Genomic DNA, 17,215 nt, shown 5'->3' on the forward strand with positions numbered 1-17,215 from the left:
GGATTACTCCTTGGGTGCATTCTGTGTTTCTCCATTCTAACTTCTGGTCTGGTCTGTATCACACACTTACTAGATACCAAATGGCACTTTGGAGTCCCTTGCTAGCCCTCTTTCTGCAAGGGCAGCTGCTATGAGATGGGTATAGGACTAATTGCACACTCCAACCACAAGGTAACAGCCCATATCGTGGTGACTGAAAGCTCTTTACGAGAGAGGGAAGCAGCTTTGCAAGTATATCATGCATTTGTCTGCAAACATGGAACCACAGGAACTGATCCTTGAGGATCCTTGAGGATCCTTGAGGAACTGAAAACATGTGCATTTCTAGCATAATCATCCCTTGAAAATTCCATTTGTGTCCTATAGCAAATCTCAGACATGCAGAGCAAGTCAGCATGGGTGAGATCCATGAATGATGCCATCCTTTTGCCATGCAAACAACAACAAAGCAGCTACCAAAAGGCATCAAGTCTACCACATCACTGATGAATGCCATTCAGATACAACACAACATCTGGAGCAGGACAAGTTGGCTTTTCAGAGCTGGTATGGAAATGTCACTGCAGGTTTGAATAAATCTTCTTACCAGAAAGAGTAGTGAGGCATTGGAATGGGCTGCCAAGGGAGGTGGTGCAGCCACCCTCCCTGGAGGAGTTTAAGAACCGTGTGGATGTGGGCACTGAGGGACACGGTCAGTGGGCATGGTGGGGATGGGTTGGCAGTTAGACCAGCTGATCTTGGAGGTCTTTTCCAGCCTTATTGATTCTATGATTCTGTGATTCTGTGTCAACACAGTGGTTGACCCTCTAGATCCATGCCTCCAGTTCAGGAGGTGAAAGCAATTGAGTAAGGCTCTGCAGGGCATCTTTCTATTCCATGTCAACAAGAGGTTGGATGCAATGATTGTTTTTGTTCCTTAGGGTGGTCTATGCTGTCCGGAGGTTGGGGAATATCAAAAGGGAGTTCTGCAACAATTTAATCCCTTGGAGAAGGGCTGGAAAGGTAGTAAGCTTATGCTTTGATGGGTGTTTGGGAAGGACTCACAGCTGGAGCAGGATATGGGACCCTGAAGCTTGAGTGCTTCTGGGCAATGAGTGAGATAGAACTGCGTGGCTCCCACTGCGATGAATTCGCACCATGTTGCTACCCTCTGTTCTGGGAAATTATTCAGATGTATCGAGGTGTAAACAATCCCTTCCTGTAGGAGGAGCCCAGGAAGGAAGCTAGGTGTCTCCTCTTGTTCTTCCCTCAGAACTGGGACTGATTCATACAGCGATCTGAAAGTAAACTGAGGTTGGCTCAATTGAGATAAGGCACTTGTAAGGCTTGTCAGAAAGGAGAGCATTCAGAGGGACAGGGCAAGCACTCTCTGTTGTGGGTATCTGTCTAGCTCCTGCATAAACAGGTGTATTTGTTTAGATATGTTAACATCCTTTGCTGCAGGGAAAGCAACCAAATCAGAATGCTCAGTCATTAACTGCTGCAGGGAAAGAGTGCACGCTAGAGGAATGCAAAGGGAGTTCTTTCTGCCAAGGGGAGATTAAAGAATTTTACAAATAGGAGTAGAGAAAGCGAGTAGCACTGGAGACCCTGTCTGTACATAAAGGAGGTGGAGCCCAGTATGATAGAGAGTCCCTGTTGCTTCTTTAAAAACACAAGGACAAAACAAAAAAGAGTGGCTGAACAGGAAGCAAGGCAGAAAGCAAGATCCTTTAAAAACTGTCAGAAGCCAGGGAGGGAAGGAAAAAAATCTGAATGTATGCAGAGCACTGTTGACTTGATGTTCACCCCGATGTCCTGCTACAGTGAGATAGGCTTTCAAAAGAACCAAAAGCAAAAACAAAAAAAACCCAACCACCCCAAAAACAAAGCGTGCTCCCACTTCCCTGGGTCTGTGCCAGACTGTAAATTTTACTTTTAAAGGCAGAGTTGGCGTGGAGATATTTGACAGGACTCATGCTTCTAAATCACATGGGTGCTTTTGTAAACATTACTTTGGGGTATACTTAATATCTCCACTATTAATCGGGTTGCGGAGACTTAAAAGGCCATTAATGGCATCAACAAATGCTATTTAGCTGGGCTGAATTGCAAATGCAAGTTTAGACAGAGAACAAATACAACGTGACTTTGGAGAGCCAAGCAAAAAAATTAGCATTTTGATCTTGGAAAAACCCTCACAAAACAAACACCTGTGTTAATTAACCCATAAAAAAACACAGCCTATAAGAAGGGAGGAAAACCTTGGTGGATGTGATACTGGGAGAACTTGTGCTAGTTAAAGACAGACATGCGGCTTGAGAAATGGAAGACAGTAGGTGCCAATACCAATTGGAGCAGACTTGATAAGACCTTGGCATGCAGTTTGGCCACAAGGACGGTCACTGGAGTTTGGTCCTACTAAAGCAAAGCACGCACAAAGCAATCTTGCTCTGAAATCTGTGGCACACCAAGCCAGGGTCCAGTGCTAACCTGGGTGTTGTGCCAGGCAAACCAGCAATAGTGATGGAGGGCCTGGATGGATCACAAGGTTTTTTGAAGACTGCAGTGGGACAATGACCCAAACCTGTTGGTTTGGATCTATGATGGCTGGCTGCATTTATGGGGCATGGTAGTACCTACTCACACTTAATTGTTTCTACATAGCCAGGACAGAGAGTTTAACAGGGTGCTTGCCTGTTTGTAAAGGTATAATTGGGGGTGGGAGAATAGGGTTAAAGGAAAATTTACCTTGAATATCATGGGGAAAAGATTAAACAGGGAATTTCACAAGAATGAGAACAGTTCCTGAGGCTTCCAGAGAAGGTAATGGCTTGCGTTCCATGAAGTCCAATTCTGTGTTGTCACAGAGGACAGGAGGATAACCGAGAAATGTTTTTCTAAATACGTTAACTGCATAGTACTTCAGATAGATGGATGTTCATTTCTATATTCTCAATGTTCTTATTACCTCTTAATAATTACTTTAATAATTAAAAGAGCACCATGGCTGGAAACATGAAGTGCTCAGAAACGAGAAATTCTAAAGTCACGATTACTCTTTGTGCCTAACCTCAGCATTCTATATGCATCTGCATTGTGTCACAGTCACAAGGTGATCACTGTATAGGATAGATCACTGCTGTGTTCCCTGAGTAACTATTCAGAATTTTTTCTTACCCTCATCACTTGACCTCAGACCTTGTTTACCGAACACCACTTAAGCTTTGGGTAGAGTGCAAACTGATTACATTTCCTCATGGGCTTTTCTGTGACACTTTCACTCTAAATCTGAGCAGTTCACAAATATGTAGAGATTTCCCCTTACTGCAGCTCTTGCGAAAAGAAGAAGGAGCTAGCACCACTTCCATTTTACTGAAGTGAAATGAGGACAGAGAGATTAGAGGAGCTGGGATCACTAACTGGCTATTCACTTTACAGTTACATGTTTGTTTTTCTTCTTCATTTTTTTAAGTGCACACTATATATGTTTAGACAATGGCATGTTATTAAAATCTACAGAGTGCAGAGGATTACTGTTGTGAAAGACAAAATTGCAGATATATAACAAAAACAATTGCTTTTGGCAAATGTAAGAGCTGAGCAATTACTGTGAGAAAAGGACAAGAAAACGAAAATTGTTGAGAGGACTGGGAGGGAGTGTGGAGAATGGTGTGTGGACGAGAAAGTCTAATGATGGGAAAAGTTCAGAGAATAAATAAGAGCACTTGAGAACATCCTTGGGCAAGACATGAAGTTCAGATGAGAGAAGAAAAACTGAGCAGCCTCTAGAATGCCCTTGTTAGTGAGCTTTGATGCTGAAGACGCCCAAATTGGAGAGGGAATCAGGGAATGAGAGGGATTGTGGTATAGGGAACTTCTGCCAGGGTTTCTGCTGGGAATGCCCAGGATTCTTGAACCTCTAGAGCTAGAGACTCCCATAATGTTACTCTGAAGGTACTTTGCTTGCAATGCAGATCACTTGGTACTTTTGCCAGTCTGACCCCAGGTGTCTACACCCCAGGTGTAGCCTGGCAAACACAGCAGGAGCTATTGGCCAACTGTGAAAATGCTTAAGTGACAGCCGTAGGAGCAGGGCTAGGCAGTGTTCAGCTGCATTAATGAGCAGATAATCTCTTCTTCACCTCCAATTCCCTCCCTCATTTGCTACACACCCCCAGCTTGGCAGTCAAGGAGTCAGGGGTCCTGTGGAAAAATCCAACAAAGCTACGTGATCATGTCTTTAAGGGCTGTACTATAATGCACAGGCACAAGAAGGGGGAATTAATGTTGTATGGCAAGCCTCCAGACTAACATTTCCTCACTCCACTGTGCAGTCATAATGTATCTTTTGTACAGTTCCCTGTGTACATAGGGTTTTAGGGGAATTGCAACAAATGACTTTCAATGTCTTGAATGCACCTCTTTCTGTCACTGTGGTCTTGAGTGATGCATCCCATGCACCATGGTGCTCCCCTTCTCGTCTTGCCTCTTTCTCTCACCCACACCCACCTCTCAGCTCTGAATGACGCCTCATACTTTTTTCTCACTCTTAGCCTCCAACTCCTTCCATTTGTATCTCCATTTACCTTTCTGCCCCAGAAGACAGAATAGGTCCAGGTCTCTTTGAGCTGGAGACCACAGCAAATGGCAATGGTGGCAGCAGCAGTTGGTCCCACTGCCCTCATGTCCTTGTGAGGGGGCACATGGGTGCACCTCCACCTCCTGCAAGACAAGACACAGAGCCAGGAGGGATGTCCTGGAATCCTTCAGGGAATACAGTGCTTGGCCTTCTTCTGCTGCTCACAGAATGCTAACGCTGACTTTTCTGAGGCTTATGAGCTGGCCATGCAGGTGCAGTTTTAAGGAAGCTGCCAAAAGCACATTCTTGAGAGGAAGGCAGACCTTCATTTGGGTGCCAGCTCTGAAGCACAGGAGTCATACAACAGTAAGGCGGCTTCATGATGAAGGAAACAATGCATTTTTCTTCTTGTTGTCAGAAATAGCCGCACCACTTGAGGAGAAATGCAAAAACCAAAAATGAATAAAATAAATTAGCTTGAGACAGACACCCAGCATAGGGATTTGCCAGCCATATTGTTAGTGTGACAGTTACAAGTATCTGATAACATACTTTTAATAATAATTATTAGACTACTTCAGCATTAGGTGAGACCACCTCTAGTGAAAGCGTGTCACTTTTCTCTTTTTAAAGATGATTTTTCAATACTCAGCACAGCAAAAAATTTGCTGAAGAAGCACAGTGGTGGGGTGAGAAAGGTCCCGTGAGTAGCTGCTGCTGTTACACCATGAATGTGTCAGAGGACAGCGGGTGCCTCTCCACCAGTTGCTCTGCTGCTGGGTCCTGTTCCCTTCTCCCCTCTTGGCCCCACTTCCTGGGCACTCTGCCTTCTCACCCACTGCAGCTGCTCCCTCTGTGCCTGCCTTTTCCCTCAGGGCAGCTGCCCAATCAGCCTCCGAAGAAATCTCCTCCTTGCCTGGTCCACTGCTGGCTTAGGCTGATGCTGCCTTCCTTTCCCTTTCCCTCTACTGTCAGTGTACCTCACTGGTCTTTTGGAGAAGTCTCTCCCTTCCTAATCTTCTGTAAGATGCATGGGAGAGGGCCAAAATCTTCTGTCACCCTTCTCTGGAGCCAAGGCTGGATCAGTGGCCTAGTGACTTCAGTGGGACAATCCCAGTAAACGTCATCCAAGACTTGCTGTAGTCAGTTGACCAATGCCAACTTATACCAGCAGAAAACCTGGTTTGTTGGCTTGGGTTTCAGAGTAGCTTGGCTGGTCTGTGTCAGAGGGCAAGCCAAACCCTGACTCCAAATGAATGCAGAAATAGTCAGACACAACTGTGTACTCACTGAGGTCCCTTCCAACCCAGGCCATTCTGCGATTCTGTGATTCTGTGATACTTCCTCCTCTTCCATGTCATCCTCCTACTTCTTTCATCCCAGAAACATGTAAACATAGAGGGAGTAAGTGTGTACACAAATTTTCAGTTGTTGTGTGCACTGGTTCTTGCTCTGTTTCATTTCTGGAAGATTCTGTTTGTCTCAGGAGATACAGCACACAATGCTTTACTGTGTTTGCATGAGCTGTTCCTGCTTGTTTCCATCATCAGTAGTGCATTTAATCTCAGCAGCATGTCTGTCATGATTTAATCATGTCCTGGGCCATCAGCTCTAGCCTCACGAAGTGTTCTTCTAGATTCAGAGGAAACTGCTGTCTGCCTTATTTATCACCCATGAGATGCTTGGGCAAATCAAGACAATCACGTGCAAGACCTAGCATTGTTTTCTTCAGCAGTGCAAACACTCGTTCTCTTACTTCCGCTCTCTCTGTGTGCACTTCAGGCCTCTGCTCAGTCATGCAACAAGTTCAGTGAAGTTGGAGATTCATGAAATTGGAGACTGATTATATTCATGAGTCCCTACCTGTGGCATCCATGAAGAACTTTGTTATGCTTAACAAGTCAAAAAATATGCAACTTGGATTAATATCATTACATACTACAAGTGAGTAAACTTTTCTTGTTGTCACTCTGCCTTGGTTTTGTCTGGGAAGCTATAGGTTGTGAAAATCTCATTATGAATTATGGATAAAATATTTCTGAAAGCCAGAACATTGCGTTAACAATTTTAGTATCAATATCTGTTAAAAATAAGAGATTTCTTGCTCTTTTCCTCTTCCCTTTCCTTTTCCTTTTCCTTTCCCTTTCCTTTTCCCATTCCCATTCCCGTTCCAATTCCCATTCCCATTCCCATTCCCATTCACTTTCCCCTCCCTTTCCCTTTCTCTGTCCCTTTCCTTTCCCTTTCCTTTCACTTTCCCTTCCTTGCCTTTTACTTTTTTTACTTTTTTTTTTTTAACTAAAACTTCATTTTGTTCAACTGAAACCTTTTACCGCTTACAATTTACAGTAAGTGTGTGCAGAAATAATTCCTGATACTCAGTGACAGCTCTGTCCCAGACAATTATGTCCTGAGCAGACACTTTAATTTTTACAGGGTTTGTAGCATCTGTATAGTGAAATGTTTTGGAACCTGTCCAATAAATATATCAAAGGTGTTCAGCCCCAGGCTTTCCCTGCCAAAGGAGATCTGAAAAACTTTATCTGTGCATCTAATCTGCTGAAGAATTTGGCTTCCACCAACTGAGTCAATATTTCAGTCCAAGTGGAAATTTTCTCTTTGAATGTTTCAGAGGCCATTTAAGGCTGAATCAACCATGCTCTCCTCCATAATTAGAAAGGAGCAAGCATCCCCTTCTGTTTTGCAAATACTGCCACTTACTGTCATGCAGTATCTCCACGGCCTTCCACTGCAAGGCTGGAGGAATGCTTTGGATCATCTAGATCCAAGTTTCCATGACATCTCCATCTTCATTTGGATTCCAGAAGTGCTTTGCTGTGACTGAGGTTTCACTCTCCTAGACACTGTTCAAAAGCATAATGAAAGACCATCTCAATTTCCATTACATTACAGATCAACAAAGGGAAATGAACTATGTCTGTTTCTGTTTCTGTGGAAGGAGTAAAGGTTCACTTACTGTCTCCTCAGTTGTCTTGTAGCCATTAAGTCATCCTTCCATCCAGTTTTATTTAGCTTGCTTTCCTAGAAAACTCTTCTTTCTTTCTTTGAGTCAATTATTATCAATGTTTTATGACTCACGATTGTCCCGCAGGTTATCATTCCTTCCATTTCTTTCTGTGAACATAAATTTAAAAGGTAAGGCAGGACTGCAGACAACATCACATCTATCCCACTGGAGGAACCTCTGTTTTCTACTTCCAGCCCAGTGTACAGCTTGTTCATTACAAAATGAAGGGGTATCTTCTGGTTAATTGTTAGAGGGAACTAAGCTCCGGTAGTCTGCTATATGGATGCCCTGATATTTTAGATATTTTAGATATTTGATCTCTTTTCCTTGCTATTTGCTACAGCAATTTCCTTTCTGTTGGGAGATTCTTTCTTTCTTTACAACATTGCTTCTGTCTACTGAGTTCCCAGTCTGAGTTATTCTCCTATAGTCTTTGAAACTCCTAGTGGAAGCTATTGGAGTTACTGGAGACAGGCGCTGCTGTCACAATCAATACTGGAGTGAACGCCTTGTCCTATGTGATCTCCACCCTTCAAAGTGACAAAGTCTTGGTTCCTTTCTTCTTCCTTTGTTTCGTGACTATACATGACAGGCTTCTTGGCTGCTTCAAATGAATGTAACTTCACCAAAATCAATGGATATCAATTTATGTCATTCAGCAATCTAAGTAGGTCACTCTGAAAGTAATACCTACCAATTTATTTCCATGGAAACTACAACAGATACACAGAGCACAATGACACTATTTGATAGAGCACATTCTCAGGCACAAAACATTACTTTTCAACATAGTCACTATCATTAGCTCTGCACTTTCTCTGGTGATGAACAAGAGCCTACGTGCTGCACTCATCAAAATCTGCACCAGCAGAGATAACCCACTGTTTCACAGCTGATACAACAGCATCATTGCTAGCGAAATGTTACCTGCACAGTCCAACTTTCACTGTTCGGTCACCATAAACATTCAGCAAGCATCAATGAGCACCATATTTTCCCTCATGGAGGAATTTGGTGACACGCCTTTGCTTCATAAAAACTTCCATGTCAGACACTGTTCTGTCAGACTGCCCCTCTGCTGCCATCTGTCACATGGTGACAAAATGTCAGGGAATATTGACAGGAAGGTTCAACCTCTATGGCCGTACCACTAACACACACCTCTGACATCACAGGCCAACGTAGTAACACAGGAGGCAATTACTTTTGGAGAAGCCCCTGTAATGTAATGTCACTAAGGAGGGAATCAGTCACATGTTGAACTAAAAAACACTACTTTCTGAAATGTGCTAAATTTCTTTTTGTTTCATTTTGTTATTCTTATTTTTCCCAGTGTCTCCTCTCCTTTCTAAGTAACCAGGAACAAAGTAAAAATCAATAGCTGAAGAACTGCTGCCTCTTTTTTTCCTACTCATGGTATAATTTGCTGATTTAATAATTTCACAGATCTTCCTTTGTCACTCCTAAGCTTCAGAGCTTCTTGCAATGGTTATACCAGCCTGATGTCTATTTAAACTGAGTGGCTTCCTGCTGAATAACATTGGATGGGCTCATCAAATCCTGAAAAACAACTTTTCCTTCTGCAACAGCATGCAACAGTAACTATGTTTTGAACCAAGAGTTGATGTGACTCAATAAGCCACAGGATCAGGGCACAGATGCTCCTTGTGGAAGGGAGGGCAGAGATGGACACTTCATAGGTAGTAGCTCTCCTACTAGACAGAAGGCTGAGGAAGCAGAGAGATAGCCTGATGGGAAAGGCAGCAGAGAGGAGATCATATTGCCTCCTACCACCACGTATTTACCATGCTCTGAATCAACATTCCCCTTCCGTGGTTCCAAAATTAAGCCACAGCTTTAAACTTGAAATGTTTAAAGAAAGGAGGGGGGAAAAAGTGTCTGGGCCATTCTTCAAAAGCCCTGTGTAAACACTGGGTGACCCGTTCCTTGTTCTTTTCCTAACCTGGCTGAACTCTGGAAGCAAGCAATAAACAGCAAAGGTTAATTAAATCCATTTCTAAGTTTAACACCCGCGGCTCCCCACCCTGTCCTAACCAGACTTTGGGGGTTGTGTGTTATGGGCAAATATAACCTGGTTTGAATTCCAAAACATGATTTCAAGCTTCCTTTAGAGACAAAGAAAACTGATTTCTATATGCTGAAATGAGTCATTCAAGACAGGGAACCTAATTAGGGTTGCAGCAGCAGCAGCTAATTTCCCCACCAAAAAGAAATTTTGTGCACTAAAGAATGAAGTGCTAGTTCCGGGCAGCAGCACCAGGCACTCAGTGTAATTATAATTTATATGGCCCTCACTGCTGCGGTAGTTAAGTACTTGACAAGAACCAAGGGATTTGCTCCGAGGTAGGGAAAAGTTTTCTCTTTTACAACCAGGGAACCACAGTGCAGAGAGATGAAACAGCATGCCTCTGACTGTTGAGTGGATCTGGCCAGTCTGGACTCTGGCTGCCCTAGACCATCACTAATTCTTTCAGCAGGAGCTGCAGACTTTGCTTTCACCTTAGCCTTTGCCCTGCTCACAGCCCTGGGAAATCTTGATCCTTCTTTCAAGCAGGTCAGTGAAGGGAAGGAGCAGTCTTCCCTCAGCAGTAGGGCCAGATATACCCAGCTCCAAACCAAGACTGAGTCACTCTGTTCACAACATGAAACTGGGAAATATTCCATAGATTTCAGAGGTGAAGAGCTCAGTCTTCAGTTTTCAAAGGATGTCAGTCTGCTTTAGCTGTACCTTTCCTCTTTTTGGGGAACTCATACCTGATCCAGAGCTGTCACCATTCTGATGCTTCACCAGAACACCAGGTACCCAACAGGTATAGATGTGAGTAACCCTAAGAACTCCCTGGCTTGCAAACTACACAACAGGTTGCCTTGTCCTTTATTTTTTTGTGACTCCAGTAATAGTATAATTTAAAGTTTTCCTTTGAGTCCAGGAAGAACATCAGTTCTTGCTAATGTTAGGAAGGGGAGAAGACATACTGCTTTGTTTCAACAAAAATCTCTTCTGTAGAAAAGCAAACGTCAGGCAGGAAACCTACAGTGGAAAATCTTTTTTTTTTTTTTTTTTTCAAACTGAGACATTTTGGGTTTTGTGCTGGGTACACAATACCAGAATCCCTTGGAGGCCAACAGAAGCTGCAGCCTTTGCCACTGCCTATGAACTACATTTTGAGCCAAGTGGGAAAAGGCCAAATCCACTTAGGAGTGGGGCTGAAATGCCTATGAAACCAGGCCCTGGCCCCAGTCTCTTCTTCTGGTATGAGAGAGATAAGAGGGGGGCTGGTTTCTTGCTCTACCAGGAGTGCTGGTTCATCCCAGAGACATGCAACTGCTGGGTGGTTTGGCATAGTACAGAGGCTTTATCCAGCCAAAGAGCTTAGCACTGCTGGAGACTTTTCTCGGGGCCCCAAATCTGCTTTCTTTCAGTCTTGGGGGCTTTGTTCAGTTTTGGAGGTCAGCCTAGAGCAGGCTGAGCAGCTAGATAGGGTTTCACTTTCACCATAAGAGGATATCTTTGTCGTAGGAAGCTCTTACAATAACTCTGTAAACATGAATGAACATGTTTCCCTGATAATGTCAAGTGAAAAATCCCATATTTTTCTCTTTCTTAATGAGCAAGGCTTGCCCTTCAGTGTCTCTGACCTGGAGCACATGTTATTACTGTCGGGTGACAGTGCTGTAATCCCATTCTTGTACTTGATTTATGGAGGCAGGGCTCGGGGCTGCATCAGGTCAAGGCCCCGTTACGCTAGACACTGTACGAGCTCTTAATGAGGGAGTCAGGCTGTATCTCGGGAAGGATGGACAAGGACTGGGAGCAAAAATGAAGGCCCAGAAGCTGAACCTGGGGCAGGACAAACGTCTCCTGAACCCTGGAACGATATCCCAGCTGCTGACTTTGTTGCACTTAAAAATTTTTCCTGACTTTCTGCGGTCCTAGCTCTGGCGCCAGAAGATCTTTCTGTTTTGTAGCTGTTTCACCTAATGGGTCAAGCAGCAATTATTTGATGCACAGACACAATAGTGGGTTTAAGTGACACATATGAACTTGATTATGATTTCGTATGGGGAGACAACCACATCTGCTATGCTTCAGGCATTATTCAGGGGATGCTTTTTTCCAGCTCCTCAGGTTGGGAGTGCCTGTGTGAATGTAACCACAGTGACGCACAGAGCTGAAGAAAGGATGGGTCCAGCAATTAAATAGAAAAAGAAGAATGCCTTATTAATGACCTCAGGCAAGATGCTGATGAGCTCTGCGTGGTGCCCCAAAGGTTAGCACGAGCTGCCTCACGTGAACAGGAAACTGGGGCAGACAGCAGAGCATGTCTTTCACATTTAATGGGATCTCGTTCTCTCCAAGAGGAACAGCATGAAGCAAATGGACCATCCAGCACTGACTGCAGCTTGTGTGTGGTCTGTAACTATGTGTGCAATCCCATAAGGACACCTACTCAAGAGATAGTTTCTATGAAGTGTTTTGGGCAAGGGGAGAGCAGCCATGCTGGAGGCTGGTGGAAAGCAGCACCTCAGCAGCCTCCTGCCATGTCAAGACAACACTGGTCTGCAAATATTTCTTGGTAAACTGTGGAGACTGTGGTGCAGAAAAGGAGAAAGAGAAAGGGTTCCTCAAATTCAAACATCCTCAAATACAAGCTGGAGATTATTGTCTTTCCCCTGCCCCTTCCCCATCACAGATCACTTGGAAGACTCTGTCCTCTTGCCATGACAGAGGTCCCAAGTGCTGACCATTTTCGTCACCAACACAGAACGGGGAAGACGCTTGGTGAGGCCAAGTAGAAGCACTTCTCTCTGCTTTGGAATCAGACTATATATCTGGGAGAGGAAGAGGACAGAGGGAGAAAGGAACAACAAATCCTCTTTTGCTCTGAGATGTGCACATGTGTTTTCTGATGGTTACCTTATTATAAGTTCTTCCATCTCACCCCTTTCACCATTCTCTAATAATTCCAATAAATGTCAGATCCGATCTCAGTTAATGAAATGTACACCTATTAAATTACCAAAGTGGAAAAATGGCCCACCCTGACTCCCTGCCTTGAGACCCAGCTGCAACGCCTGCTTTTTACCCTGCAATCAGATGATTTTACCAGGTCTCAGGAAATTTCTAGTAAAATAAACAAATTTTAAAAATCCTATGGGACTTCCAGCTTGCTTCATGAAGGAGCCCTCAGATGTTATTGTATACGAGGAGCCATTTGGTTCATGTGTGACTGCAAGCACTAACCAAAGGCAGCATAATGGGATAGGTATTTACAACATAACCATTATCTTATCAGAGCTTCAGGTATAGCTGTAAATAGCCTGTTCCAGCTGGGCAATCTGCTGAGTTAAATGGGTTCTACTTTTAGAAGCAGGAACTGGAGAACATGTCCCACTTAAATGCAGATTCACTTGCACCCAAGGGATGGAAACTCAAACAGCTGACCCTGGCCATGGAGGAGGTCCGTGTTCTGTGCAGTGTTGCTCCCTCCCTCTGACGCAGCAGGCTGAGCTCACACGGTTTGCACTGCTAGCACAAGTGCTCTGTTGACAGAGTCCTGTTTGCAGCTCACCAACCGTAGAGAATTGCAGTTCCTTGGGTGGGAGGTGATTTTGCACAGTCAGAAAAAAAGAAAGTCAAGGCTGAAGGTGGAAGAAGAGAGACGATTTTAGAAGAAGTGAGAACAAGAAAGGGAGAGGGCAGAGAAGGATTGAGGAAGGAGAACATGAAAAACAAGACTGGAGAAAGAACAAATGTTAAAGGACAAGCTTTGCCACTGTCTCCTTGGCTGTGACCTGCCTGAATGGGACTAAGTGTTTACTCTCTGCATGCTGCTATGCACTGAGTGCCAGGTAAAAAGACTGATCTTCCACACCCTGGCAGTATCTTTCTTGTGCAGTGTCAGCAGGAAACAAATCTGCTAAACCTAGACTCAGTCCCTGGGTTTCAAAGGAGACTTGTGAAGAATCAGAATTGGGTTGCATTAAGTTTGAAGTTGTCTAAAAATGGGAATTATTTCAAGGAAATGAAAGTAAGAAGTTTTTATCTCAGATGTGAGAAATTTGCAGCCCATTCCAGCCTGATAGAGATTAAGTCTCCAGTCCTCCAGTAACATCCTGAAAACAACTCTACAAGAGAGTTGTCAGAAGATGCTATCCAAAATTTTGGTGGGCTAGGTGGATGAAACCAAATCTTGCTTATTATTGGATGTTTAGCATCAACTGGAGAGTGGGTGATTTGTGGTGACCGACCACAAGGGAAGGTGGAAGTGGACTTGAGTTGGCAAGTAACGCCAGAGGCTTAGGAGTCTAGAGAAAACCAGCCCCTGGAAGTGTTAAGTGTTAAGGAGTGAGCCAGGGGTACTGAATCTACTCACACAAGTATACCAGGGCACAAAAACTGAGCCAGGGTAAACAGAAAGCAGAGGACAGATTAATTTGCAATAAACATGGAAGCAGTTGCAACAGAAATCAATGTGCTTGATGAAGGCTATTTAGTTACAAGCTCTCAATAAAAGTATCCCATATCATGAAAAGTATGCAGCTTTTGGCAGTTTGCAAAGACATACAAAACCAAAGTGCATTTATGAACATATAGTTGGGGGAACAAAGACTTGGAACATTCTAAGTAAGAAAGAGAAGTTCTTCAGGCTTCCACTTACATGTACATGATAAAGCTCAAGAAGAGGTAGCCCTGTGATACTGAGGTGAGACAGACACCATCAAATTCTGAAACAGTGTCATTATGAACAGAAACTTTTCTACCCTTATATTACAGACTGTGAAGAGAACATTGCAAACAGACATTAGGAGAAGGACTTGGTGTTGCTGGCTGATGAAAAGCTCAATTATGAGACAGTAATATGCATTTCAGCAGAGAAAAACAACTGTATCCTGTGCTGAATCAAAAGAAGTGTGAAGAACAGGCCAAAAGTGGTGATTCTCCTCTTCAACTCTGCTCTTGTGAGATCCCACCTAGAGTACTGGATTCAGCTTTGAGCCCCTGCAGAAGAAGGAAATGGACCTACTGGAGTGAAACCAGAGGAAGATCGTGAGTATGATGAGAGGGTGGGAGCACCTCTCCTTTGAAGACAGGCTGAGAGAGTTGGCGTCCTTCAGCCTGGAGAAGATTCCAGACAGACCTTATTAGTGGTCTTCCAGTACTTACAGGGGTCCTACAAGAAAGCTGGAGAGAAACGTTTTACAAGGGTAGGCAGTGATAGGAGTAGAGGTAATGACTTTGAACTGAAAGAGGGTAGATTTAGAGTAGATACAAGGAAGAAATTATTCATGATGAGGGTGGTGAGGCCCTGGAACATTTTGCTCAGAGAAGATGTGAATGCCTCATCCCTGGAAGTGTTCAAGAGCAATTTGAATGGGGCTTTTAGTACCCTGGATTAGTGGAAGGTGTTCCTGCCCATGGCAATGAGATTGCAACTAAACCTTCTCTAAGGTCCTTTCCAATATAAACTGTTCTCTGATTATATGATTCTATGTTAATCAAGACAAAATGGCAATGCAGTCATACGCAGTCACACAGGACGGGAAGAGTCCATGTTGCCAAGCTACATGGGATGTTTGCAGAAGAGCAGATGCTAATCAGGACATAGAGAGCAGAGGAAGCCCAAGGCACATGCATATCTGGGTTGAATCAAAGTTTACAATGCAGATGCATAACTTGTTCACCGAACAGATGCAGCATCTCTTTTTAAAGAGCTGGTGGGTGGCCCTAAATACTATGAGAGGGTTTGAAAACAACATAAATCCTCTCGCTGATGGGAATACCCTAATGACAGTCAAACTACTTGTAAGAATTAAGACCGATGAGGACGGAGAAGGTTGTTAGAGTTTACCTAAATTTTGGGCATTTGCTGAGCAAATAGGCACCAGCTGGGCAAAAACCAAACACCTCTTCACCAGTCTGAGATGATCTGAGTAGAATTAGAATTTGGTGAGGAGATGAGCAGGGTCAAAAATGGCTCACAGCTGGAAGCAGTAGTGAGGCTGTCATGCAATAGGAGGAAACAAAGATCTTTCTGAAAGGGGAAATGGGTCACCTATGAAATGCAGGCACATGGGAGGAAGGCATTCTAGGAGCTTAGACATTGTGGTGAGTGTTCTTCCACTGCTCATTTTGCTTCTTATATACGACAAGGACAAATTGTTGCTGTACCTTGTGGCAATGTCACTTAAGCAGCCAATGCCCACTGCCCAAACCAGACACTTGGGATTTGATCTCATGGGAGCTGGTGAATGGGCTGTATTGAGGACATTATTTTTCCAGGACTTCCTATAGGTGGATGTACAAACCCAGATCTCTTCCACTACAGATATTCTGAGCAGGGGGTTTACCTTTGGCAACAGTTTCCATTGGTGGCTTGCCTCTCAAGGGTCAGCCACAGAACAGGTTGGGCAGTCAGACATGGAAAACAGGAGGGCGAGAAGTCATCATTCAACTCCCTTATTCCTTTCCTGAGGCTGGCAGGGCTGCCACCCATGCTCAGCTGCGCAACCTGAGTTCAGCCTTCAGCTTATGCCTCTCAAGAGGGTCTGAGGAGGTTCCTTGGAGGATGTGCAGCTTGAACAAGGACATAAGGTAGGGCTGAAGAGAACATACAGGTGTGCCTGAGTATTTTGGAGTGATGTTACAGCTTTGATCTAGAGGCTGTCTGGAGTAGGAGAACCTCTTGCTCCTGTTTGAGAGATGGAATAAGCTATCTGCACAGAAGACACTACAGGGAGAAGCATGAAGGTAATTCACAAAGGGTGGCTGAAGGATAAAAAGGGAACTGTGTTGTGAGGCCAGAATGACACGTGCATAAATAGTGGACGTCAGCACACAACACAGGCAGGTCCTTCACAGGGTAACACAGGGAGCTCTTTTAAACACACACATACACGCACACACAAAAAGAACAATTTATGGTTGTGTCAGATTCACGTCTGGGCTTCTCATTAAAATTAATGAGGTAACGTCTCTGAGGCACTCTGAAACGGATGCAGCCTAGAGAGTGAAGGAAAGACCTCTATCACTTTCAAATAGCTACTTAGCAAAACCAAGTGCAATTTTTATTTTCTATGACCACACATCAAACTCACCGAGAGCAGAGAACACTGTTTAAATTCATAAGCAATTGGCCTTTCTTCAGATATTTTTAATACAATGACCAAAATTAAGTGGCCAAACTCATTATGAAAACATAAAAAAATTAATCTATCTGGAAGAGGTGCTAACCCGGTCCTATTTTGTATCACTTATGGAACTATATGGAGGTGAAGACTGGATTATTACAAATATTTCAATTAATTGATTTATTTTCTTTAGTCTACAGAATTAAAGAAATGAGAGAAGATGTAGTGGCAAAATGGTGTGCAACTGCCTGTCCCAAACTCTATCACAACCCTGGAAGTGGATATACAAGACCTCAGTCTTCCTATCCATCTGTTGAATGCAAATAGCTGAGAAAATCCTACCCAGAATGAATGTCCTACTCATTCCCCTTCTGTATGGGAACTGCTGAATCACGGCCTGAACCTCTGATTGATCATCTGAGGCGAGCAATGAGTCAGCCACAGAGCACAGGTGAATTGCCTTCACCTGTGCT

The 17,215-nt window shown here is 43.8% G+C and overlaps 1 long non-coding RNA gene across 2 annotated transcripts; it reads left to right on the forward strand.

Annotated features, from left to right (window-relative positions):
* Positions 1-6,198: 6,198 nt before the first annotated feature.
* On the forward strand, positions 6,199-17,185 carry LOC122166221. Of its 2 annotated transcripts, XR_006170731.1 has the most exons (4): positions 6,199-6,505; positions 11,732-13,463; positions 14,389-14,661; positions 16,936-17,185. It is a non-coding gene; the product is annotated as an uncharacterized LOC122166221 (long non-coding RNA). The 2 variants fall into 2 exon arrangements; XR_006170730.1 differs by lacking the exon at positions 11,732-13,463 and having other exon boundaries at positions 6,208-6,505.
* The last annotated feature ends 30 nt before the right edge of the window (positions 17,186-17,215 follow it).

This window comes from Centrocercus urophasianus, unplaced genomic scaffold, assembly GCF_019232065.1.
Source record: "Centrocercus urophasianus isolate 14NV4802_14NV808 unplaced genomic scaffold, USGS_Curo_1.0 seq_10, whole genome shotgun sequence".
In the NCBI taxonomy this organism is placed as follows: domain Eukaryota; kingdom Metazoa; phylum Chordata; class Aves; order Galliformes; family Phasianidae; genus Centrocercus; species Centrocercus urophasianus.